The sequence below is a fragment of the Anas platyrhynchos genome, chromosome 5 (assembly GCF_047663525.1).
Source record: "Anas platyrhynchos isolate ZD024472 breed Pekin duck chromosome 5, IASCAAS_PekinDuck_T2T, whole genome shotgun sequence".
Classification (NCBI taxonomy): domain Eukaryota; kingdom Metazoa; phylum Chordata; class Aves; order Anseriformes; family Anatidae; genus Anas; species Anas platyrhynchos.
The window spans coordinates 50,527,302-50,554,694 of record NC_092591.1 but is presented as its reverse complement, the minus strand read 5'-3'; the positions used below and the strand labels follow the sequence as shown (position 1 = coordinate 50,554,694).

Sequence of the window (27,393 nt, the reverse complement as noted above, 5' to 3'; positions counted from 1 at the left end):
GTCTTCAGTTTTCAGTTTATTCAGTATGCCTTTCCTCTGGAATATTAAATACATTAAGTATTTTGTCTGATGCAGTACTGGACTCCTCTTAGGCCAATAATAAGCTGGAAACATTCTGAGTTAAATCAGGTCCCATCTCACCTATCTTCCCCATTGCATAAGCATTTTTTCCTGTGTCCCCCACCTGAAGTTGATCAACCCTTGATGTTCCAGCACATTAGATAGAAGGCTCAAGTAATTTAATAGCATGACCTGAAAATTAAAGCTTGAAGGCAAAGCATTTTTCATCCAGCCATTAGCTAAGGATGGAATTTATTCACCTCATCTCTCCTGCATATATTTAACTCCTTTGTTAACATCACCAGCTAGAACTGCTGCTATGGGAAGATACCATCAGCAGTCCCTAGACCACAGGGTCTTGAGTTATGTTTTACAAAAACATCTGACAGCTCCAGCAACACCACTCATCTCTTGGCTGCCCACAAGCAGTGAGGACAGAGCTGGGGTACAGCACAGGGCTGGGGGCCTCCAGTACCACACATGGCTACCAGTGCCCTGCCACTCACACTGTTTTGGCCTTCAACAGCCCCTGGTGCTGCAGCCCCATCAGGCTTTGGAGCTCTTTCAACTGGCTTTTTTACAGCAGCATTCAGTATGTTGGTCTGCTGTGTAAGGCTAGTTCCCATACTATCTACTTGCTGTAGGTAAGTTGCATATTAATACTAAAAATAAGACTTTGTATGTGTTGTTAGTTTCAGCTGTATTGACCCAAAGATAAGAACTTTCTGAATTAATGGTAACTACTTTTAACAGCCTTATCTTTTTATATTTTTAATAAACATTTTTGTTCTGTTGAATCACATGTTGAAACGAGACTACAGTTTCACTGTGTTTTACAAAATTCTCAAATCACAGTTCTCAGTTCTAGCCTTTGATATCTTTCACTACTGTATTTTAGAAAAATACTTTATATACCATTTCTGAAATTTCATGTCTCAGTGACAGGTAATTTACCTTTTGTTTTAAGCTCACGACTGTAGAAAGTACAAGCAGTTTTGGTCTTCCTGTCTGTTGCTTTCGTGTTCATTTATTTTCCAAAACTTCAAGGTTTGTTTGTGTTGTTTTTTTTTTGTTGTTTTTGTTTTTGTTTGTTTTGTTTTGTTTTGCTTGTTTTTGAAGTGGGTGGCGGCACTAAACAGCTTTATCTCTGTTCCATGCTGCATTTTCTTGCAATGACAGTGGTGAGCTACTGCATGGCTCTCTCCACTGAGAGTTCTCATTCTATAAGACACATAAATGGCATTCCTTGTCAGTAAACCAAAATAATCTCTCATTTGTTGGGTTTTTCTTTCTATCTGCTGCCAGCTAAATGCATGGGGCTTAGTCAGTTTTAATGCATTTGCCATATCCAAAGTGTTTGTCAGCTGACAATTGCATCTAGGAACTGCCTGTGCAAATCAAACTTCCTAGCTGTCCTACATAGACTTTCTATACAGTTATACAGTTGAGACCTGCTTTATTCCATTCATATGCCCTAGAAATTCAGAGGGTTTCTAATATCAGAGCCTAACATGATACTATCCAAGGCTCTCTCTGATAAAGAAGCCTGAACCAGAATGTTTTTTCCCCACACACAGAAAGACATCTTCAACACAGTTAATGGCAACTCTGATCCACACTAAGCTAAGTTTTCTATCTGCCTTGAAAAAAAAAGTCCTGATTTCATGACTCTAATGAAGTTGATGGGAATTTTGCCACAGCTTTGGTTGGGCCAGGGTTTTATTTTTATTAATAGAGGTCTGTTTTAGCATTGTCTTCTCTATTCTGCCTCCTATATTTAGCATATCACAAATTCAAAATGCTTCAAAGCCCCACAGAAGCCTTATCAAAAAGAGACACCTTATGAAATCTCAGGTTACAAACAATGTCAGTAGCATACCTGCAAAACTCAATTTCTGTGCTTGCCCAATGTTTAAACTCCTTCAAACTCAGCTGTTACATTAGCCCTTTTAATCAGAGCTGTTTTTCATTTTGCAGTGTAAATACCAACTCTCAGTTCCCTCAACCACCCAACTCAGAGCCATCCAGAGAGAACAAGAAAGGAAATATAAAGCACAATGAAGATGCAAAGACAGGAATAGGAAAAAGAAAAAGGGTTTCAATTATGCAATACAATCAAGAGCACCTGTGCTGGAATTCATTAACTCCATTGAGCAGGCAGCTGCATATTTGCAACATCCTGATGAGGCAAGGGAAAAAAAAGAACAGATCACTGACTGTACAGATTGGAAAACATAACAAAACATTTAAAATACCTTTTTTTTTTTACTCAGACATTTGATTATCCTGTTCCCCTCTCAGAATGGCTGATTTCCTGTATTTGTGCATATAAGTCTGTGTAGTTCATTTTATAGGTTTCTTCAGTATAAATACAAAAGAACAATGAAATAATATTCTCCAAAAAGTACAGTTCATACTAGTGTTTCTGTAAAGTTAAATACTTGAAGCAATGCTGAACACCTGTCTTCTGAAGTTAATCAATTGAGAGACCATTCTGACTAGCCTAATATGGCTGATAATTGTGGTTTAATTTTCACCCTGGTATAAGTTCTTACCTATAAGAATTTATATTCTTATTTTCCCTGCTGCAGGTTTGTGTTTTATGCTAGGTGGGTAAGTCTATAACCCTTGAAACTTTCCCTTGTACCTCTGTAATCACTTTTGGCTGTGGAGAAAAGTCCATATTCCCGATTCATACACCTGTGGCAATTAAGGGACATTAGGTGGATCTTGACCTCACTGGCTTCTTTTGGCCTCTGCTAACAGTGATCACATAGGTTATTTTCAAGTGCTTATTGGACTTTTCAAGGGGAAATTCTGAAAAAGCAGATCACAAATGTCTCCTATGTGCAACTGCTCTGATGCTGTGGGAGGACTGTAATGCTGCCTCAGATTATATTCAATTCTACTCATGTTGCTTAATGAATGAGGTGTGTGAGGAGTCTGGATTCAAACAACGGCCTCTGCAAAGCTGGAACATCACAAGATTCCCATGAACAGATTTCCTCAGGTTTGGCAAGGGAAGACAGATGCATGCTGTTAGTTATACTTCAGTGGGATCTTCCAGTAGTATCTTTAAAAATGGAAGACTTTAGCAAGAATCCATTGTGCACCAAGTTTTTGATCTCTTACTAAAATATGAACAAGGCAAGCAAGAAGAACTGACAGTATTTGGTCTGTGCGTCTGTCTGCCTGGATGTAGTGTCACACTTTGCGTTATGATTTGTGTTCTCCTTTATATTCTGGAGACTAATTCATCTATCTTGAGTACTCCTTCTGTTCCACTTGAAGTGCAATGGAAGTGACTAGACATCCAGAATTCCTGATACTGAATTCACATCTCATATCTGAGTGTCAAAAATCTCTATTGAGTTGAATCAATTAATATTGAATTTGTATAACTGAGAAGAAAATTAGGATTTGACCTCTTTTCCTCAGTTTTACTATAATATCATGCTTACTAATGTAACATACTGTACAAAAGAATTCTAAAACAGAAGAACACTATTAATAGAACAGCTGAAACTGAGTTTCAAGCATTGAAATACTACCAGACAATATATTTCCTTAGAAGTTGGTCTAGGCATAATTCCTTTCCTCAAAATTTCTTTATTCTCCTACTTCATTCATTACTTTAATGAAATAACACTTGCCTGTCCTTTAGAAAAGGATTCACATTTCTTATATATTTATTTTTAAAGACAAGCATATGATTAAGATGGCTTTATTAGCACATTTGAGGTCAATGACCTCATTAGATAAGTAATTTCCAATGAAAGAGCCTACTACAAGTTATTCTACTAAGACAAATATAGCATTGAACAGATGACAAAGAACAGCTAGTGGCAAATTGGAAGGTAAATAAAAGATGAGCATAGCAGCATCCACCAACCATTTGTTACATGATGGCTATGACTAAACAAACATAACAGAAGTTCCACGTCTTGAGCAACTTGTTTCATATAGATTATTTATACCTACCTCACCTGAAAAATATCATAATGCATTGTGGGACACCAAGGAAGTTTAGGAGATGTCAAGGACATGTTAAGAGACTACTTTTGGGATCCCTGAAGGGATGTGTCTGAGCTGGTACATTTGCCTGGATCCAAAAGCAACCAGCCTGTATTAGCGTGACACTGTACCTAAGGTGGCAGACCCAGTCTTTCTGTGAGGCTAATTAGCATGATCATACTGCTTCCAGTTTCAAAGCATGTTCAATCATCTCTTTGATATCTCACTGTACAGGCATAATATGTAGTTCAGTGCTAGTCACCCACTTTTGCTCAAATTGTCAGTTGATAGCCCTCTTTTGGTGCTAAATATATAACCAAAGCCTGCCCTTCCTTAAGGAAACAAAGACATCCCTCCTTTATATCAGATTAGACAGAACACTTCCAAGGATCCTCAGCCTGTCTGATTCAATCCCAGTTCTCTATCTTCAAGGAATTTACTACTCCTACATAAAAACTCTAATTAATGATATAGATGTGCCTATATACTGACTTTTCTTGCCTGCTTGAGAATCTTCATGCTTGAGGATGTATGACCATCAGAAATAGAAGAAAATATTCTGGGCCACAATTTAGAAGTGATTTTTATCAAATTCTATCTTGTTTTCCTTATTTCTAAATAGAGAACTTTCTGCTGGAAAGTCTGACAGATTGGTAGGGTCCAATGAGGGATCTCATTTTAACCTTGATCATCTGACTGTCAAAGTCACCTTCCACTAGTAAAAAAAAAAGATTAATAGGTCACAGAAAACATTTTAGTATCCAAGGTATCTTGACTGTCTATTAATAGAATAGTTCAGTTGAAAGGTCCACTTGAAAGGGAACTTTAAAGATTGTCTAGTCCAAACTGCCTGACTTCTTCGGTGCTAACCAAAAGGTAAGGAATGCTATGAGGGCATTGTCCAACTGCCTCTTGAACACCAACAGGCAGGGGACATCAACCACCTTCCAGGAAGCCTGTTCCAGTGTCTGACCACCCTCAAGGTAAGTACATTTTTCCCAGCATCTGGTCTGACCCTCCCCTTGTGCAGCTGTGTGCTATTCCTCACATCCTGCCATCAGTTCTCAGGGAGCAGAGACTAGCACCTGCCTCTCAGGAGGCTGCAGAAAGCAATGAGGTCACTCACAGCCTCCTTTGCTCCAGGCTGGACAACCTAAATGTCCTCAACCTCTCCTCACAGCACATGCCTACAAGCCCTTTTACCAGCTTTGTTGCCCTCCTCTGGGAACCTTCAGGTACTTTAACATCTTTTTTATGTTTTTGAACCCAGAACTGCACACAATATCCAAGGTGAGGCTGCACCAATACTAAATACAGTGGGAGAATCACCTCTTTTGACCAGCTGGCAATGGCATGTTTAACATGTGTTAAAACACTGTTTGTCCTCCTGGCTGCCAGGGCACACTGCTGGCTCATGCTGAGTCTGCTGCCAAGCAGCACCCCCAGGTCCCTTCCTGCTGAGCTGCTCACCAGCCACTCAGCTCCCGGTGTGTGCCTGTAATCAGCATTACTCCATTCCAGGGGCAGCACCCAGCATCAACCTTGGTTGAACTTCATGCCATTGCCAATTGCCCAATGATATATTCAATAAAATACTAGCCCCAGCATTTGCAATAGTTTGCCAAGCAGTTGCTGGATGCTTTACATTTCTGATTTGTTGGTGACACCAGAAGCTTCAATGAGCATCTTTAGCCTTGTTAAGTCTGATTGAGTGAGCATCTCTTCCATAATTTATCAAAATGTTTGCAAAAAGTTGATATAGTACATTTGATTTCCAAGGTGTTAGCTTTGAAAATTTAAGGGTAAAAAGGCCATGCTATCATGGGGTAAAGAGGACATTTTCCCTCATGAATTGATAACTGACAAAGGTAGAAAATTTGTGGCAAGCATTAAAATGCCCACAGAAATCTGCATCGGGACCTCTGCTTTTTAAAGTTTAAGACAGTAAAAAAAAAATCAGTGAACTACAAAGAATAACAGAAATATCTCAAAACACTAAGTGACTTTGTGATAAAATGGCAGATAAAATCCAATGCAAAATGAGTGTTTATGAAGAAAGTACTGTTCTGAGGAAAATATATACAGTGATAGCTCTAAATCTACTGATACTCAGAAAAGTGATTAGGGAGGCATGGACAACTCTTTGAAAGTATCATTCAATATTCATTTGTGGTCAAAAGAAAATTGAATGTTGATACTTACTAGAAAAGAAACTGAGAGCAAAAAGAAGATGACACTACATGTATATAAATCCCTTCAGTACTGTTTATTACAAGTCCTGTGTAAGTTTGCTACCTCTTAAAGGCAATTTTGAAAGAAACTATAAAATATACACAAAAAACAGCAAGAATGGCCAAAGAAAGAGAATGACATTGACTTGAGGCAAACCAGAGATATTAGGATTCTTTACTTTGGAAGAGAGATGCAAAAAGATGTGTATGACATGGAGAAGTTGCATTGGGAATAATTACTCACTGTCCCTTAACACAAAAGAACTGGCAGGTGCCTCATTAAGTTACCAGCATCTCATTTAAAATAACCAAAGGATTTTTTTCATATCGCACAAAACTGCACAGTAGAGCTGTGTGCTGTAATATGCTATAGTGTAAAATATACATGAGTTTAAAAAACAAAACTAGTCAAATTCATGAAGCACAGATCAACAGCCCCTTTGTTGTTTTCCAGGTTGCATTCATCCAGTCTCATCCTCATAAGTGTTCAACCTAGTTTTAGCCCAAAGGAGATTATAGTCTCCACTGAAACGTTCATTCTGTGTCACAAATCTGTCAAGGACTGTATTCAATGCTCTGAAAAATCAATTTCATGCATAAATTTTGAGAAGTTTTTCTTGTTAGAAACTAACGCACAACAGCAGTCTCTTTAGGCTAACTTTGAATCTTATTCTCTAACAGGACCTAGAATGCTTACAGAAAAATCCTCTGCTGTTCTTCTCTCCAAAGTGTCATGCATGTTAACTGCATGACGTGTTAATCAGTAGGTGTCAACCTGGGACAATTAAGAGCCTTAAGTGCAACTTTCATTCATTTTATACCAAGCTACACACACACTTGCATTACATAATAAAGACTAAGGCTACAATGTCAATAATTCAAAAGCTGCCAGAATAAGTCCTCATTCTATAACCTTCACTGGTCCCTCTCTAAATATGCTTTATGGTAAAGTCTTGATTACATAGTTGTACATGTATATTTTTTCCACAGAACTCTCACCAGGACTGTGATATGACATGATGTTCCTTAGGCTTGAAAACCAAAGGAATTAAAACAGTGTATTCACAGCAACTCCTGACACTTAGTATTTTCAGCATATCAGAGTTATCTGTGATATCACCAGCATTACAGTCTTCAGATTCCTGCTCTTCCTGACTAAGCATCTGGGACATGAGCAAGGGGCTGCACTGCTATTCATTCTTATTGTCAGCACTGTCTCCTCTGGGAGATTTAGTATGGAATTGTAATTGCATGGCAATAATCTATGAAGAGATGGATATACTTAATATAAATGGATATTTTTATACCAGTTTCAGCTCCTAAACACTAAGATGCATCTGCTGCACCTTTCAAAAATAAACACATTTCAAATGACCACCTTTCAAAATAAACACATTTGAGCAAGCTGTCATGAAATAACAAAAGAAATCCGTGACACAAAGGTGACTAAGCTAAACTTCATCTGCTTGCTGAAAAGTCAATGTGGTCAGCTGTTTTGAAAGAAATGATTGAAGAAGTGTTATCCTGGCAGATAGATCTTTGCTATAGAAAAGTCTCAGCCTTAGCATATGAAGTTTGACAGTGCTCTATGCACACAAATTTTGGATGATAGCATTAATTTTACATAATAAATGTAAATGCATACAACCAGTAATGCCTAAAAAGCAAGAAGCTAAACTATTTTATTGACTTAAGATTCCAACATATGGCAGTTTTACTACAACATGACACTTGGAAAAAGTTAGTATTCTTTCTATGGAAGCTAGTTGGAAATCTATGTGACAAAAAGCAATGAGGACAATGATTTTATATAATACAAAACACTGATTATAAATTAGTATAAATTAGTATTTTATTTCATGTAAAGACATATTCTTATGGTATTTTTTATTCTGATTATACTTCCTCCTCTGCTCAAACTAGTACATTTAAATACTTTATATACCTAAGTATACTTAAAACATTTACAGATGTTCAGAATACCTGCAAGTACAGATACTAATTCCAACTCTGGTGACACTGATAGCCATGTTTTCTCAGGAACTTCTGTCCTTTAAGAATACTTACAAAGAGGAATACAGCCTAAGAGAATGCAAACTATCACAGATAATCACTGGCCAATGCTCTGCTGTTTGCAGTGTGTGTTAGAACATGTTTTACCTAACCTTTTACCTGCCCTAGCATATAAGTAATAGGATGAAGTGGTTCCTTACTTTCATTTCCTGGTTTTCATACCTGTATATGTGGAATCCCAAGGAATTTTAATTGAAAACATGCTGTATATAGTAAGAAACTCTTTAGAATTTTAGAAAATTCCCTCAAGCTGAGGAATGATCACTATATAAAGGGGAACTATCTTTCGTGTGGCTCTTGTGACTTAATGTTATTATATACTCTAAATTCTCCCTGCTGATACTGGTACTCATATGATCTCTGAAACTTGTTTACAGTACCATAACTAAAAATAAAACATCAAAGAATAAAATAGCCTATAACTGCCAATGGCTAGAAGATAAGTTAGAATAACAACAGCCATGACTCACTATGTCTACATGTAAGGTTCTCCAACTCAATTTCATCACAATTTATATATTTTTGATATTTATTTATTTTTTTTACAAACTTTAATTTTTGTGACCTAAACATTAAACCCAAATCAAAAATCCAGAAGTACTCACCACACTGAACCTTATCACACATTCACACTGGGCAACAGTCAATGGCACTATAGGGAGGATAGAGAAATGGTGGAGTGGGCAGGGAAGTAGAGGATATGGGCTCACATCCTACTTCCTTCTTCTGGAGCAATTAACAAGTATGTGTTTATCAATCAGTGAATAGGAGACTTTGACCATCCCACAAGGCAATGTCCCCCACAAAACATCCGTTTTTCAACTGCAGGTTGAATGAAGGCTGCATTTTGCAGTTCAATTTATATGAGACATTGTAGTGGCTGTTAAAACAGTTAACTGCACTCTTGGATTACACTCTTATTAGAAAAACCATGAGTCTTCAAATACATTAGGTGACAATGCAGTCACTTTTCTCATGCTTTAGGGTCAGAGGAGGAAAAAAGCCTTTCCCACAGCTGTCAGATATAATGCTCTTATAAATGTCCTCCATTCCTTACAGGGCCCATAGGCCACATGCAAAGCTTTCCCACCCCATGCATCTTCAGTTGAAAAAGCTTTATTCATCAGGTTTATTACTTAAAGGACTGTAAACACAAATGCTAAGCTATGAACAAGTCCATATGAGGGTGGTGAGACAATAGTGAGCATTTATCAATTAAGGAGTTTTAACAAGTTAAACATTGTGATGAAGAGAAAGTGCCATCTAGTGAAAGCAGTAACTTAAATAATAAAAAGTGAAGTTCAATGTTATCAGTTTCTAGATGTGTGAAAATAGCCAGTGTTTCATTAATACAATGTCTCAATCACAGCAAGCTAATTATTAAAGTCTTCCAAATTTGAGTACACTCCATGGTGTGTTTTTTTTTTCCCCAGTTTTAGAAACAGATACACATTGTAAACCCATTTTATTCTTAAAGCAAAACATGAGCAAATTGTGCTGGAAGTGCTGTGGTTTCTCTATAAGCTACTTTTCCTTCTGGAAAGTATGAGGCAGAGTGCAACCTCTGAGCCACTATGCAGGACTGAACTGCTTAAAGTCAAGCAGTCCACAGACTTCTCAGAAAAATGAGGGAAATTACCTTGAGGTCATATCTGTTTCTATTCTACCCTCTCTTCAGCTCATCTGGTCTGAATAAATTCATGGAGACAAACTGCATAGGATATTAATCTCTGAAATCATTAATGCTCAGAATCATTGCTTTTAGTCTATTGCCCACTGGTAAATAAAGATTCCCAAATAAATCATTGGAAGGCAATCTGGAGTAATTAAACCTCAGATTAAAAAGGTAACCTGAGACACATTAAACCACTAGGTAAATCAAAGATTACCTTTTGATTTTCAAGCATCAAGGAATGAAAAAATTTGCCTTAGATTCATGATACAGAAGTTTTTCAAAGGACTTCACTGTAAATGTGTACTTTTATATAGATTTTTTTTTTTTTTTTCAGATTGAAGCTGAAGCACAACGCTCAAATCCAGAGTCCTTCAGTCCTTCATCCTGGGCTCCTGACAGAAGTTTCACAATGCTTAACTCTAACTATCACCCTGCTTTCTAATGGTAATGCTTCTCTCTGCCCCTTCTGCTACAAAGAGGTGGGAAAACATTTCAATGTCACTGTGAGTGTTGTGAATGTCACCTCATTGTGAAACATGAAACAGGCTGTGAAAATATGTTCATTATTTATTGAACTGCTAACAATGTGCTCAGCATTGAACAGGATATTAAGTCAAGCCTTCCCCAAACTGCTTGTAACTGAAATAGCCAATGTATGTTTATAAATCCCCACTCCTGATACATATACAAACCTCCCAACAGCAGAGTTAATATACCAAAAATTACTTATAATCTCCATTTCAGATCTTCCTACTAATCACCCTTCTGGAAATTTCAAATTGAACTTGACCACCTGAGCTACTGTATTCCTCATCTCTGAAGATACACTGCATAACTTGATACTCGGAGTGACAAATTTACTTTCTCCCTGTGAAACATTGAGGGAAAAATCTGAAAAGTGCAAAACGCTGACATCTTTTGATAACTTGCTCTGGCCTTTTATTATTTACTCTATATTAAACAGTGTAGTATTTATACTACCAACTTTTTCATTAGAATAGCAGTTATAATTACTCTGGGTTTTACAACTGTTATCTGCAAGTTCTCATGATAAACATTATCAAGGCCATATCCCTTTACTTGACAAAAAGAAGCTCCCTTCCTGTTAATTTATTTACTTGGGGTTTGGAAGAACTTGAACAGCAGAGTAAGCACTGTAAGCAAATAAGTTATTAAAAGCATATTAGGAATGATTTAGAATGGTTCCACAAACTGGAACCTGTAATGGGAAAGATTAGAGGATGACCCCTATGAAGAACAGTGCAGAGCAAGGAAGAGTGGAGATATCCCAAGATATTTCTGTTAGTACATCCCAGAGCACACACATCCCCTGGCACCTCAGAGCAATGCTACAGGACTGGTGCCAAGACTGCTCATTTATTAATTTATTCTACCTGCAAAAGGACATGAAGAATCTGACACTTTGGGGTTAGTGATTTATTTAAATTCTTCCTTACTTCTATCTTCATTTTATTTTGTTTCCTCTTAACATTACTTTTGAATGAGATCAAAATATGCTTAATCATTAAAAAGTACCTGACACTTTCTGTAAAAGCAGTAATATTTGCTTTTGTTGTAGCTTCTGCTGTAGAAAGAGTAGAGTTAGAAGCAATAAATATTGAAGCTCAAGGAGAAAGGCTGGGGATTAATTTGAATGATTTCTACACACAATAGAGTTTCAGTACATAACACCCATCTTTCAATATGTTTAATACAATGCAGCTGGTATTAATTCTTACTTGCTGTAGCATATATTGCTAATTAAACAGTTCTGTCCTGCTCTAATTTCTGTTTAGTTGCTTGCATATATTTCCTTATTTTGTGCTGGCACATTGAATTGGTGATTTGTCCCCTTGATGTAAGCAGAATTGAAAGAGGCAATAGCTGAACACAAGCTGCATTGGGAAAGTGTTGGGGAAAGGATGGCCTACCATCAGCAGGAGCACCCAGGCATCTTGTCTGCCAGATGGGGCATATGCTTCCTCAAACCCAGACCTGACCTGTTCTATACCATATCATATCTTTACATTAGGTAAGCCACACCATCTTGTTACTTGAGCTACCTTCATAAATATGCCATCTCTGCCTGCTGGGGTAAGGATCTAATAATTCATTAGGAGTTAGGACACATCTTTCATACACATGCTTAAAATCTTAAACTGTTTATCTGCTGAGACACCTAGGAGTAGGTGTGGTTTTACACTTTGAGCAACTGTGGTCCTGTGGCTGTACTTTAGGATGTCAATAAATTTGGCTTGGTTTAAAGCCCAGTCAGATGTCAATGGAGGAATTCTCATCTATGGTAGATAATTTCATTACAATATCACTTAAAAATTGAATACATAATTTTAAAATGACAGTAAAATGTTTTTCTATGTATTTCTGTAATATATATAATCTACATTCCATAAGAGTAGTGTCCATGCTTTCTATATGCACTTTCTTGATAATGAAAAGTCACTGAACTCTCACTATTTATACAGCATATTTGAAGAGTTATTTTTGGAGGAATGAAAATATAAGCTAATGAGTTGAAAAGATGAGTTTCTCTGTGTTGTTTTGGGAAGACCAGTGCCTGTGGGTTGGTTTCATAATGCTTTCACAAAATTCCTGAAAAATCAGTTATTAGAAAACAATTTAAAAAAAAAAAATATTTACCTTCTCTGTTGAGCAATCACTTCATAAATCACCTCAGATCACACCAGTAGCATCAGTCTGCCCATGTAAAGCAACACAACTGATTCAGGCTGACAAGACACCACACCTAGCCATGTATTAATTGCATGGAGGTGAAAGAACAAAAACATTTCTCAAAAGATGATAAAGGAATGCACAGACAGAATCACCACTTGTCACAGCCATGGTCTTCTGATACTTCCAACATCGAGCTGCTAATTGCATGGCCCTTCATTTATGAAGCTAGACCTTTCTTTATAGGCTGGAGTCGCAAAGGAGAGACTGAAAAAAAATCTCCCTGCTTCCAGTTTGATTTGCTTCAGTGAGGCGGCCCCAGCCAAAGCTTACTGTGCATTTTGTACTGCTTCAAAACCCATTCTGGATATACTTCAATGAGACTTCAGTCAGTGCAAAGGCCTTACAGAAGTTCTCTGCACACAGGAAACTTGCATGCTGTACAAACATACTCTAAACTTATAGCAAAAAACACAAGTATTTGATTTAAAAGTTTAACATCAGCAATCTGAAGGTTGAGAGCTCTTCTTTGAACTCAAGTGACTCATGTGAATTACTTTGTGCTTCTAAGTCACATCACAGCTTTTTGCAAATGGTTTCACATGATTGTTTACTGTCAGGTGAGTACAAGTGACTCAAATATAGGCTCGCATGTGAAGATGGAGACATGCAATGAGGATCTGTAATTTAATTTTTTGGCAAACAAGCATTACGCCTATTTAGCTTAGTTTCAGTAATTCAGGATAGAGGCAAGGTGAGACACCAATGAGCAGTACTGGTGTGTCAGGATGGCGATTCTCAAGTCAATCATTCTGATCACAAATAACTTGCTAAAAGTCAACAAGTTACCTAATATGCTGTCAGAATGCACTGATGCTAGTCTGACACCAAGAAAACTACATCTGAACATTTTATGTTAAAAAATGAAAGGAATTTCATCTGCATATCAGTTTACCTCATCACTCAAGGCTTTTAATGAGTTTCCTTTTATTAAGTGCTCCTTTACTCAGGAGTACTGGGGTGCTTGACACAAGCTAAGCCCTTTAGCCTTTTGTCTCCTGAGGTTGGCAGCCTTTGTGTTGTGTTGTCCACAGCACTGTAGCATCTGAGTTTAATAACCACTGAACACATCACCCTTACAGACTAGGAAAATAAATGAAGGAATACCAAGATTAAAGTGATCTGGGTTCAAAGTCCAGAAAGTTATAGCAGGGTTGGGACCTCAAGCACAGATCTACAAGCCAAAAAAATGTTTTTTGAAATTCAGGCAGTAAGGGTGTGTGGAAGCAGACAGTAATAAAAATAAAGCTGGCACTCCTTGCATCTAATCGCTTGTTTTAACTTCTAAGCACCATATCAAAAACCTTAGTGCATTCATCCCATACAATTACAAGGTGCAATACCTACTTAAATATTTTAAGGATAACTAAAAACACCAGGGCATCTGTAGCTTGAACTTCCCTTGGCACTTGTTGTAAAGAATTAGATTCTTAGCTAGCTTTGAAAACATTTGATAAGGTGATGGTTTGGCTTAAAGTTTACATTGGTGGTTGCTTCCTTTTCCTCCTTATTCATAGCTAATTAAATGCATGCTTAAAAACATTTTTCACAATAGCTTGGAACTCAGAGCAGTAAAATTATTTCCAATAATAATACATAAGTAAAGGAACTCTCAGCAGTGGCCTAAGATATTCTGCACATTTGTAATAAAGACTGCAGCAACCAAAAACCCATGAACTCCTGCAGGATAATGCATGCTTGAAATCTGCCTAATAAGAGTCAAACACATAAGTAATGCACAAATGCAATAATGCTGTTCTGATTTATGCATTGATTTTGGAACAGATTTTTAGTTGTCTGCTTGCTGTTTTTCCCTAGTAGATACCTGTATGCATACCATAGGTGTGATATTTTAGTATGAATGTGGAATAGTAATTTTAAGTTACTCTTCACGTACCATCCTGCTTCACTGCTTCAAGATGTCTTTTCAACAGTGTTTCTATCAGTGAAACTGCTAGAATGTACTACCTACTCAAGTATTATGACAGACAGGGTAATACAAGTAAGATAAATATAAACAATATTAATAAAAAGGAAAGACACATTAACACAGTAAGAATAATTCACTTGCAAGTGTGGATGAACATCAAAATCTTTGAAACACTGCCAGTCTTTTCCTAGAACAAGGGGAGGGTTTTATAGATAGAAAAGCCTTTCTCTAATTACTTTCCCTTCCAATTGTTCAGATATATCTTATTTCTAATACTCTATGAAATCGTGATTTACAGAGGAAGACAGTTTATCAAGTACCACAAAGAACATTTACTTATATTTCTCATTACAAATTTGAGGTTTTCAAATCATTTATCTGGACATAATTAGGCAGAGCAATATGCAAAAAACATTCTCAAACCCCCAAATGCACCTGTCTTCCTTTCATTGCACATTTTGAGTGATTGAAACTGAATTTTATAAATGCTACTTAAACTATACATGTCCATAGCATGCAGTTATTGCTTTAACAGGAAAAATGCACCCTTTCTACTAGGCAAAGGTTTCTAGCTGGAGTAGCATTAGCAGGCATCATTAGGACACTACTAGGTACAGCTGAGTAAGCTTTGCCTCAGTTATGTCATCCATCTCCCAGCCATTAAAAGTAACATTGTAAGCTGTTACGTAGTTGTCATATCAGGAGGAAGTCCTATTCTGCTTTAATTAAAATTTTCTGGCAATGGATAAAGACATGGAATGGAAATAATTAAGCCCATATAAGTTATTCTCTTTTGCTCTTAAATCATTATTCAAGAGGAAAACCTCTAAAGTTTTATCCTTCACTGTGCCTTTTTTCTGAGACTATTTTCTCAGGTTCCTGCCATTTATTAATGTGTTGATTCATTTTAGCAGGATTAATATCTCAGGGGGGTCATATTTCATTTCTGTTGAATTTCCAACATGCAGAAGCTGTTTCAGAGAATCCTTACCAAATAGTTACAGATGAACTATCTTTGGAGATCAGTGTGATGTATTTAAAATTGAAGGCAGCTGCAATGCACAGATTTAGGTTAAATGGCTTGGCAACTGCCCAGCCAGCCAGCCATTTGGAAGATTTTCAGTCACAAGTGGTATGAATAAGCTGTCCAAGAGTACTCAAGGCCAGAGCCAGCAACTTTGAAACCCAGTACCCCCTTTTAAGGCAGATGAAGCAAAAATGGAGCCCAGAACCCTCTGTTAAGCTCTCGCTACGCTCTGCTGAGGCTCTCAGAAAGGCATCTGGAACCATAGAAGGAGCAGTGAGAAGACTTAACTCAGTCACAAACCCGTTAGCTTCTTATTGCCAGTTCATCAGAAAATGCTGAGAGTCAAAAGAAAACTGGCATTATTCAGATAGGGAAGCAGCATTTGCGTCCCTTCTGCCTTCTCTTCTTCCCACTCTCCACCCCTCCCCCCCTTCTTTAAATGCCTAAGTGTTCTTGAAGGTAGAAGGTAAGCCAGCCCCTTTTTATTTAAAACTTTTTTTTTTTTTTTGCTGGACTACACTAATGAAGTGGGGAAGCAGCTTTTTCCTCTCCACATACTGGTATTCGCTGTCAGCTTCCTCACTTCCATGCTTCATTATCTGAAAACAAGCCTACTCTATAATTATGTAAGAAATAACATTGCAACACCACAGCAAGCTTGTAGCAAAGCAAAACAAAGAGGGAAGTAGATTAATTTTGGAACTAGACTGGTTTCATTCACTTGCAAGAACTACAAGTGTCCTTCAGGTGATGCCTGGCATCCAGCTGGGGGCACACCTCCAGGTGGGTTTACCAGGATCTCATCACAGAATCATCTAGGTTGGAAGAGACCTCCAAGATCACCAAGTCCAACCTCTGAACTAACACTAACAAGCCCTCCACTAAACCATATCACTAAACTCTATATCTAAACATCTTTTAAAAGACCTCTAGGGATGGTGACTCCACCACTTCCCTGGGCAGCCTATTCCAATGCCTAACAACCCTTTCAGTAAAGAAGTTCTTCCTAAGATCCACCTTAAACCTCCCCAGGCCTTCCTCTGCCATCCATCTCCTACAACCAGTCTGTCCTTTCTGTTCCCATTTTCATCCATCACAGTGTCCCAAATCTTACAGATGCAGGGCTATACAGGAGGAAGACGCCAGGAGATAAAGGCAAGAGACACTTTCCACCTGCCCTGAAGTTCTGGTTGTTTGGCAAAAAATAAAATGCAGACTAAGTAATGAGTGACTTGTTTGACAGCCTAGCGGTTAGTGTGACTTGCTATCCTGAGTTCAATTCAAACCCTTGCTGCAGTTTAAATTCAGGACAGAATAATATGCCAGTCACTTGCACCAACTTGACACTGTGTGCACAAAATGGATATAATTGATACACATTTGTTGTTTTGGATTTATTCTGGAGTGAAAGTGAGTAATATCTGAATTGCAACTGCAAAACACCTGTTCAAGCACTGACTGAAATTGATTCAGCATTATATAAATTAGCAAGGCCTGTGTTACCTTGTAGCCTGGCTACATAGCTTGCACATAACTGAGATCTCCTTTCACCTTTGATTTCAGGGGACCCCTTCCAACATTACAGTAGAAGGGCCAGGAAAAGAACAAAGCTCCTAGGATGAGTCACTTCTCCAATGCCCTGGGGCATCAGCCCAGCACGTGCAGTTTCATTTGCCCCCTTCCTTGTATGCACGGATCCTAAGCATGTTTCTGCTACACATGAAATTGAGTGTATTTTTGCATCAAAACCTCTCTGTGAAGCTGAAAAGGAGCTCATTTTCAGCTCATTCCTCTGCCAAGCAAGCTATTGCTCAGCTATGTGCCAAGAAAATACTTGATTACTTTAGAGACTATATTGTTCAGGGAATCTGATTAACAGAGGTGCATGGCTATAGTTGCATTCTCCCCATCTACTTGCAGAACTTCTAAATTCAAAGTTTTACTTGACAACCCTAATTAAGAGTACATTAATTTAACAAGCACAACCCATGAGACATTATAGCACTGAAGCTAAAAGGTTTGAGATTACAGTAACAAATGTTTTAGCTATGTACAGTTTTTCATCTTGCATGGTATCAGTGTTCTACAAACTAGTGCATAGAAGAACTACACAGGCATTCTTAGCTAAGAGTGTAAGGGTGGAAAGCAAAAGTTTGGGCCAAAGATAACTCTGCAAGTACTGCTGTTGTGAAAAGTTCTGCTGAGTCCTTGAATAATGCAGCTACCTCAGAAGCAACAGCTGCTTTTTCTGTTTACAAATAATTCATTCAATAAACCTTTATTTTACGACTGTCTACCCAAATATTTATAAAATACTTTGCATATTATCTGACGGAATATTTCATGCAAGCAGCACCACTACATTATCTTGCAAAAATTAATCTGTGTACTTGTGTAATTTAATTATTAATGTGCTGTTCCTGTTTTGAATAAGTGATTTAAACTTCTTAAATTGTAGACTCGTGAGCAAGGAATAATACACTTCCTGGCAGCCTATTTTTTTCCTTCTCAAGTACACTTGTCCCAAAATTTTGAGTAAACATCTATTTGATTTCATTAAATAAGGGATTTTTTCCTCATTTTAACCCTACTTCAAACACATGCTACTTTATATCTTTGTTTGAAAGCATTTTTAAAGGTATTAATGGCAGGAGATATGCACCTCCAGCCACATTTTTCACCTACATCTTCCCCTAAAAATAAAAACTTTTCTTTAGGGGATTATTGCCAGTGTAACATGGGTGTTAGAAGCAAGCTAATCCTTTCAGTTAGAATGCTTATTTTTCACAGAGGGCATGTTAGGAAGAATGTTTAAAATAATGTTCTTTATTTATGCATCCCCTTGCTTCTCCAAGCCACTAAAAGCCTTTCGGAAGCCAGATTACAAGTCCCCACGCGTTTTCTCTTAAAAATAATATGCCTCCAGCCTATGTTCTTGTTAGTTTACTCTCTCACTTGGATCCAGAGTGAAAGCTCTACCCTCTGATCACCCTGGCTAGCAACCTGCATCAGGGCTGCACATCTCCAGCTCCAGGTGCTTCCCCCTACTCCCCTTTGCCAGCCACAGGGCGAAGGGATAATCTCAGCTCATAAGGATGGCTGCACTGAGGTGTATTGACCTCCAAAGCAATAAAACAAAAGTATGTTTTGCAGCATGTGCAGACTGCTAACATCATTCATTAGAATTCTTCTCAGCTGTGTTAGTCCAGAGTTTTAGCTACTAATTCAGGTTAACAGCTCTCCAGCTTTTGAGAGAGGCAGTAAACAAGAAGATGGAATTCAGCAGGCATTTGAGAGGAATCATTGGAAGAAGGAAGGTATGAGGCAGAGCACAACTTAAGTTAACTTTTTGTCATATACAAACTTGCTTTATTAAACTTTTAACTTGTCAAGATCTCAGCTGAAACGCTTGTAAAGTCCAGCGCCTCAGTGCAACTAATGTTCTTGACATTTTATACATTATATGAGGAGCTTCAGGTGTAAAATGCATTGTAGACAAAAGACTTCCTTGTCTCTGAAAGAAACTCATAAAATGGTTGAATTGTCAGAAAAGTGACAGCCAGGAAGAGACAAGAATGCAAATGGATTTAGAGCTGTGAGAGCTCCTGAAGGACACAGAGTTAAGTAGCAGCCTGGAAGAATCTGAATTTACATCCTCCTCTCCAGAATTCTCTCACCTGTAGTTGTGCCATACAGTCTGCAACGCCATCAGAAAGCAAAAGGCTTGAACTGAGTTAAAAACTCAGTCAAAGTAGGAAAATAGAAACTATTGACATACAACACTTAATAACCCAGCTCAGAGATATTAAGTTCAGGGTAAACTGAAGTGTACTTCTTTGTACCATCTTTGAATCTTTTGACATGCTTATTTACTCCAAGCAAAATTCAATCAATATTTATGCTTGCATATTAAATAAAATCCAGTGACATACCTGATAGCCATAGATACTAAGAAAAAGTATTCCCTTATAAAGTAAAGCTAAATAACCCTTATCATCTACTCCCTAATACATTAATATATTTGTTTGCTTTTTCACATTTGTTCTGCCTGCTTTGATACCTAGGCACCCCAAATGAAACAGAGCCACCTGGATTCCTCTGTGGTACAGCATATACATCCATTGACTGGGGCCTCTCTAGTCTTCAGTTGTCCTATACTATGCTCAGAATCTCCTATTCAAGGCATACAATACATTGTTGTATCTCTTTAATCTTTCCCAGAACACACAGTAGGTTCTCTGCTGAACCAAACACCCCTTGCTTTTGGCAAGGACACCAAAATTCTGCTCACACTTCAATTAGCAGCCATGCAACCTTTCCCATCATTCCTTCAAGCTTCACCGTGTTCACAGTACTTCACAAAGAAGAATACATCAGTACAAACTTTACCTCATTCAAATAAACACAAGAAAAATAGCTTCTATTGACATAATACATTTCTAAAAAGCTCTCCAAGCAGTTAGCTTAAATAGGGGCTACTGACTATGACACAGCTCCACAGGAGCACAACCCTCCCCATCACATCAGCATTGGTTTCAAGTTGCAACAGCATAGTGGTGTGACCAAAATCATCTGGAGAAGGAGTATTTTTTTGAAAATCATGCATGTACTTGTTACATCTCTGCAGGAACCTGCTCATTTCCCCCTCAGAGAGAACACAAGAAGACTAAGCTTCAAAATCAGAAGATTAAAGTCAAGCGGTGAAAAATACCCCTTCAAAATCAGCTACATAAGCTTGCCAGCTAATCCAGGTATGATTGAGCTTCACAAGTAGAGACTGCCACTGCATTTTCCTCCATTATTAGAAGTTGCAGAGTACCTCTCCCTTCCCTCACCAATTCCTTAAGCTTTAGTTAAATTAAATTTATCTAGATTTAGGATTACCCTAGCAAAATAACGATAGCAACAAAAATAATTTCTTACCTCATCCACAAGCAGCAAGAACAGTCACCAATGAAGGGAGGCCTGCAGTACCCAGTACAGCTTTACCCTCCCTGAACAGCAGAGCCCGATGACAACCCCCAGAACTATGACCCAAAGGAGACCCAGGCCCGCAGGCGGGGAGGCAGGGAGCCAGGTGGGGCTGCTCAATCTGTTGAGGCAATGAGTGGTCACAGCATGCCTCAGGTGTGTGCAGCAGGTGGGGAGTGTGGGGAGAGCTCTAAAAGCTGGATTCATAGGAAGTCTTTTATTTTCTTCTAGGGAAGTTTCAGAAGGTATTGGGGAGTTTTTTGTTGTTGCTGGTCTTTTTTTGTGTGTTACTGTAGAGAGCTAGAGAGTTCTTCTATTCACTTTTTTAATTTAATGCAGCTTGTATGTTTTTGTATCATTATTATGGGTTGAAGTATTCAAAGTTTGGCTTTTGAATTCTTAGTACTCAAAGTCTTACGCTCAAAGCACTTTTATTTTCCTTGTTCTGGCTTTATCTGATGCTTCATGAGAACTGAACGTCTACATAGGACACCTCCAATTCTCAATATTTAACTGTGTACATGTATATAGTAGTAAACAAATGTCAGAAGACAACATGTTTTATAATTCTGTCAATAGAGATAAACACTTCTAGAGTCAAACATAAACTTTACTAGAAATGAGGACTGCTTCAAGCAGAGTGCTGTTGTGTCATCTATATCACTTAAACTGCTTGTGTATTCTGTGCTAAGCAGAAGTGTACAAAGCAGCAAGATTATTGATAGTCCAATTAATTTATATGCATGCATATACATGTACTGATGCATGTGTATAATATGTGAAGTGTCATTTTATGAAGTTACTTTATTAAACAGCAGATAGTGAATTTGAAGGAATTGTGATATGTGCAAGGGTTGGGAGGGGAAAAAAGCAACACACACTTGCAGTCTTAAGTTCAGGCTTTTAAATCTACAATCAAGTATCAAAATAAAAGCTACCTTTTTTTTCCCAGTTGGTGAAAAGCCATAAACATACAGAAAAATCAATGTAAGGAGCAGGTGTTCAGGTACTGTTCTTAAGCACTGCTAATACACTTTCAAGTACACTTTTTCCACTCATAAAACGGTGATCCTACTGTGCCAGCCATGTTAGCTGCACAGGCTAATTCTGCTGTTGTTAAGACAAGAAATGTAATTTAGCCAGGCATGATGAGCTTCTGTCGGCTTAAATTGAACTGCCTACTTATTGTGTGTCCCTGCACTTCAGAGAGTAAAGAACTGCAAAAGCAAATTGCTGAACTCTTTGGATACTTGTTCAAGCCAGATGGAGACCCACTTTGTATCCTTATGTAAGAAGGACATAAATGATTATTTGGTGATCTTTTTTGTCCTTTGACTCTCCCTCATTTACTGAGATTAGGACAGGATATTGAGCAAATACCCTAGGTTTTTTTTTTTATGGTCAGAAATCTGCAGGTGCTAATCTACTTTACCACCCTTTTAGTATTCTTGTGCAACAATGATAGATTGAAAAAATAAATTTCATAGTGCAATACTGATGTAGCAACCTCTTTCTGATGTTATCACTTAAATCATCTCTTCCTCTATCTGAAACTATCCTTGCAATGTTCATTTTCAATGCTTGTTTTTGTTTCCAGCAAATCTTGGCTATTACATGAAGATACATGATAGGATCAATGTGAAAGCTTTGTTTTTGCAACTCTACATGTGTTCTTCCACTCGCATTTGCTCTGTCAGTGCAGTATGGCATGCTTTTGTTAATAACCCCTGAGCAGATACTGGTAGCTCATTCTGTTTTACTCTAACAAAATTCCCTGCACAGGATGGTATGATTTTTTTTTTTCCTAAAAAAATAAAAAAAATGAAATATAAACAAGTTTCTGTGGTTCTCCTGGAGTTTTGCTTCCACATAGACTATCACAGATGTTGTTTCTTTTCATCACTGGCTTTTAGTACTGTACCCCATGACATTCAATAATGTTACCCAGTAAAAAGGTAATAAAACTGGTATTAACCTCAGAGACCACTGAAGAATAGAGTTAACCAAGTAGGGGTCAATGACACTGATTATTTCTCAACAGTTTACCTCAGGATCAAAAGTAATAAAACAAAACAGTGATTTGAGTGGGTTAGAAAGACCTGTGTAATATAGTGCAATAGCAAAAGGTTTATGCCTTTTTTTTCTTTAAGATTGCAGCTGTCACTTCCTCACTGAGCTACCCGTTGCATCTAAAGTGTATGTACCTCTCCTCAGCACTATATTTATGTATTTGAAGTTTGATTACCTGTTCTCCAAAATTCAGTGATGAATTAGACAAATAAATATTATATTTAAAATAAATTCATAATTATTTTTAAACGTTAAATATAAAATGGTTTTGTGCCACCTAAATTGTTAATGAGTTTTACTGACATTGGAAGTAGTATTTGTAAACAGTTCTTGATATGTTTTTGGGCTGACGATGTGTCTCATTCACTTTGTCTTTTTGTTGTTGCTGCATGGACTTCTTAGGAAACATCAGTATTTACAACATTTCTGACTACATGCAAGGTCTGATTTGATTAAGATAAGAAAAATTTCTCCGGAGTCTACAGGGATTATATTTTACATGTATGCAACTTTTCCAGTATACATATTAGTATTTTCAGTGGGAACACTGAATACTATGATGAAGAAACTGTAGCTTAAAACAAATAGGAAAAAAGAAACTTGTTGTGGAAAATTTTGGAAAATTACTAGTCTGATTACACAGAATTGTAAAATTCTTTTTTTTTTTCTTTAAACTTGAGGACTGTTTCTTGTAAAATAGAAAAATAAAAAGGGAAAAACTTAACATAAATAAGTGCCAGTTTATGACCTGTTCCTTTCTCAGGACTCTGTTTTAGTTACCTCAGGAAACCTCAAATACTTGAGCTGACATGAGAGCAGAGGCAGACAATATCTGACCCTGCAGTATGCCAAACTGCTTTGAGTGCATAGCATTAGGTGAACAGATCACCTGCATCGCAGAAGGAGATGTGCAGTGACAAACGTTATGCCTTTTCTCTGTATATGCCTTTTAACTTGGAGTCCTGCCACTGTGAAGAGGTCTTGGCTATACATGGTGTGTTCCCTTCTTAAAGTGCGCTTCCTGGATGCTTTTATGTACTGTTCAAGAGCTTTCTGATATGCAGTAATACCTCCCCATATCTGTGCTAGAAGTACTTTTTAACTGAAAAAGTATTTTTCCAGACCTGGTGATTTTGCAGGTCCCACAAATTATTTACACCCATGATCCCACCTCTACTCTCTGCATAAAGCAGTGCTTCTTTCTCAAGCCCATAAGAAATTTTTATTGTTTTACATGAAGTCTCAGATGTTGTTGTTGGTTTTTTTTTGTTGTTGTTGTCCATTCGGTTGTTTGTTTTTGTCTTTAGAAAGCCTTACTGTCTGATTCCAGTGCTTTCAGATCAGAAGACTGAAGTCACTCCTCCAGACTAATTTAGCTTTGTGGTCCAGAATAAATCATTCTGTTTCATACAAGTGTGGCTGAAGGAATTTCTTTCTTTCCAAACACTCTGAGTAAAGGCCATTAATTTACCATCTATCTGCCTTTGGGTACTGATTCTTTTTAGTGATCTAGGTAGACCAGTAAATTTATTTATTTTTTTGCCCTCAGCTATAGCGTTTTTTTCTTGGTCCCAGAGTCCAACAGAACTGCCATCAGTTGTTCTCCCAAGTTTGAAAAATTGGTATGCCCCACTAAAATGTCTCTGTATCCTCCACTGTTTTACCTGCACAAATCCATTCTGCTGCAAAGGTCTGAATCAGTTGCTTTGTAGAGCTTGTACTCTACAGCTGAAAGTTGAGGATTTCCAAAAAACATCTATCTTTCAGCATTTTAGGATAGGTTTCTCTTATCTCTTGGACAGTTTCTACAGCTTTAGCTGTTGCTTTTGTCTTCCAGCTTCACCATAAACTCCTGCTTGATTTTTGTTGCCCTTTAATGATGAATTCCTAGAACTGGCTTTTTTCTGGGGTAATGTCGTGGCAGGAGGAGGGATATATTACACCCAGAAACATCAACTTATTAATCTTTCTGTTACATATGGCTACATGGTTAAAGAAGATGTTCTTACTGTGTGATGCACCAGAACCCACCTGAGCTCCAAACTTGATCTAAACTATCTCAATGTCATTGACAGAGCCTTTACTACTGGATTTTTTTTTTACATATTTTTTTTTTCTGGTGATTCCACCTGAGATAGTTTTACACTATTCTACTCTAACTCGTATGACCATGATAAGCTTATAACTTGTGCCAGACAAGAGACAGGTCTATGTACTGTCTAAAATTGGCACTACATGTGTTCCCAGCATATGGTACAGCTAGAGTGACTGACACATGATGTGTGCTGAAAAAGCACGCTAGATAAACACCTTCCTGTTTCCTGCTGTCATATGACATGCAGAAGAAAATGGGAGGATATATAAGACTCCTGTACAATCTGTTGCCATCAGCATGGATAATGTAACTTGCTTAGACCAACAAGACACCTTTGTAGTGCTTTATTTTTTTTTGGCAAGCAAGACCATACTACTCAAGTCATATCTGATATTTTAGTGTCACACACAGTGAAATAGCAGTTGCTACTTTGAAATGATCTGCTTGGGTTTGGGGTTGCAGATTTCAAATCAGGATACAGTTAACAAGGAAGTCTGAAGAACAAAAGGCCTCCCTAGGAAGAGGCTTGTCACCCACTAGTTTCTTGAGCAGTGAAAAACAGTTTAACAGAAATCTGCTAACTACTTGAACGTTCATTGAAAAAGAGGTTTTAGAGACAAATTTTTATTTTGTGTGGTCAAAAGTTATATAAGGAGGTAACAAGCTGTCATGCCCAATAATAAGTCTAAGAAGAAGAAAAGAAAAGAGAAAAAAAAATAAAGTGCATGCTTCTTTTTTTTATTATAGCCTACCCCATTTGTTTCACTTTTGTCCTCAAAATCATCAAAACAAGGAGATTGTTATGGAGGTGCTACGTGTGCTAGCCAGAGTGCTTCTGGGGGCAATTTATGTCATGCTCTGAGTAGTAATATATTCAGTAATCTAGAAGGTTTATAAAAAGCTTCTGCTCTACTTTTGTCTGGAAAACCAAAGAGGATGTTGAGTGAAAACTTCTGGTCTCTAATAATGTGAGCACTGATGGACTGCATGTTGAGGAAACATTTTATATAATAAATCCAGATAATTTCTACCTGACATAATAGCACTGAAGTGGCATTTGTGCAAGAAATCTACTTCTGAAATTCCACAAAATTATTCTTCAGAGAACAAGATGCTTTTCAAACTGGTGAGAAAAAGTCCCTTCAGTCTCTTTTTTTTTTTAGGTTTTAAAGCCATAGCATTATTTCTAAAGGCTTGTTTCAAGAGTACTGTATTTTTATTTTGTAGCTTTACTGGTATCTATGTTAATTCACTGAGCAAAGAAAAAGTAGTATGTTTTCTGGAGCAGAAAGAGAAGGCAAGAAATAGACTGCTTTTAATTCTGCTTGCCATAGTGGTGAGGAAAAGTGCTTAGGAAGATTACATATCAAAATGAGGTTAGAAGAACAGTAGCAATTTTATTTGAAATGTTTCATGTTTACTGTGAGTTGCCTTACTTAACATGACGGTACTGAAAATGAGAAGTAAATCTGATGAACGGGATAGTAAATTACTCAGGTAATATATGTAATATATGTAGGTAATAATACCCAATAAACAACAAAGTGTCATCACAGTAGAAAAATAGTGAAACAACTATTTGATCACTAGATAAAAATCATGTTAGTCCGTCATTCACTCTGTTTTGGTGATGGGAAAACCAATCTTTATCCTATAGTCTTTACTCCTGAAAAATGACTTATTTCAAAGAGCACAAAAGTGACTTGAAACTGCAGTGAGGGTTAATTAAATACTCAGTTTTTCATATTGTCTAGATCTTTCAGCACTGCTTGAATTACCTGCTGACACTTATTGTAAGTGGTTAATGTAGTTCTTGCTTTTGTTTGACCGCTGTGGTGCCATTATAATATCATACATATTTGGAACACATGAATTAATACTTAGATGTATGAAATGGTACATGCATAAGTCCTAGTTTAATTATTATAACCTATAATTGCCAAGAGTACCTCTTTTTTTTTCCCCCCAGATATTTTATTAGCTTGTATAACAATCAGTATGGAATGAAAAGCCATTTAAATAGCCCTAGCATTCAAGGTTTTAGTTATTTGACCATAAATTCAGCCTTCTGAGTGGAACACTGAGAGATATATTGATAATTTTTGGAAGGAGAGCTGCTCATGGAATAGTACTCAGTGTTTTCAACCTGAGAACAGAACTGCTGATGATAAGCTGGAGTTGGAAATGTTCACTAGCAAGCATACTGTCTGCAGTGTAATGCAAGAATAGACTGACAAATTTCCCTTAGTCAACTAATTAACCATGAGTAAATTGTCTAACAAACACATCAGTTTGCAACCAGAGAAGTACTGATTTATTTTTTTTTTACAAGTAATCTGTTTAATTGTTATCTAAATGTTAATCTATAAAAATAACTCCAAGAACAGTCATCCTGAAAAACAGTTTTGAAGTGTAGCTGAGGATAAAAATTGCCCTTAACAGCAAATCAGCAATTAAAGGGAAAATTTAGTCTTCACACTATAGAAGTGTTAATTT

The 27,393-nt window shown here is 37.4% G+C and overlaps 2 long non-coding RNA genes across 2 annotated transcripts; both read left to right on the top strand.

The window, feature by feature from the left end:
* Positions 1-217: 217 nt before the first annotated feature.
* On the top strand, positions 218-12,171 carry LOC110351278 (uncharacterized). The gene is made up of 3 exons (XR_002398485.4): positions 218-704; positions 10,388-10,497; positions 10,798-12,171. It is a non-coding gene; the product is annotated as an uncharacterized lncRNA (long non-coding RNA).
* A 6,770-nt stretch (positions 12,172-18,941) lies between these two features.
* Positions 18,942-20,813, top strand: LOC110351279 (uncharacterized). The gene is made up of 3 exons (XR_002398486.3): positions 18,942-19,078; positions 20,389-20,512; positions 20,700-20,813. It is a non-coding gene; the product is annotated as an uncharacterized lncRNA (long non-coding RNA).
* Positions 20,814-27,393: the final 6,580 nt, after the last annotated feature.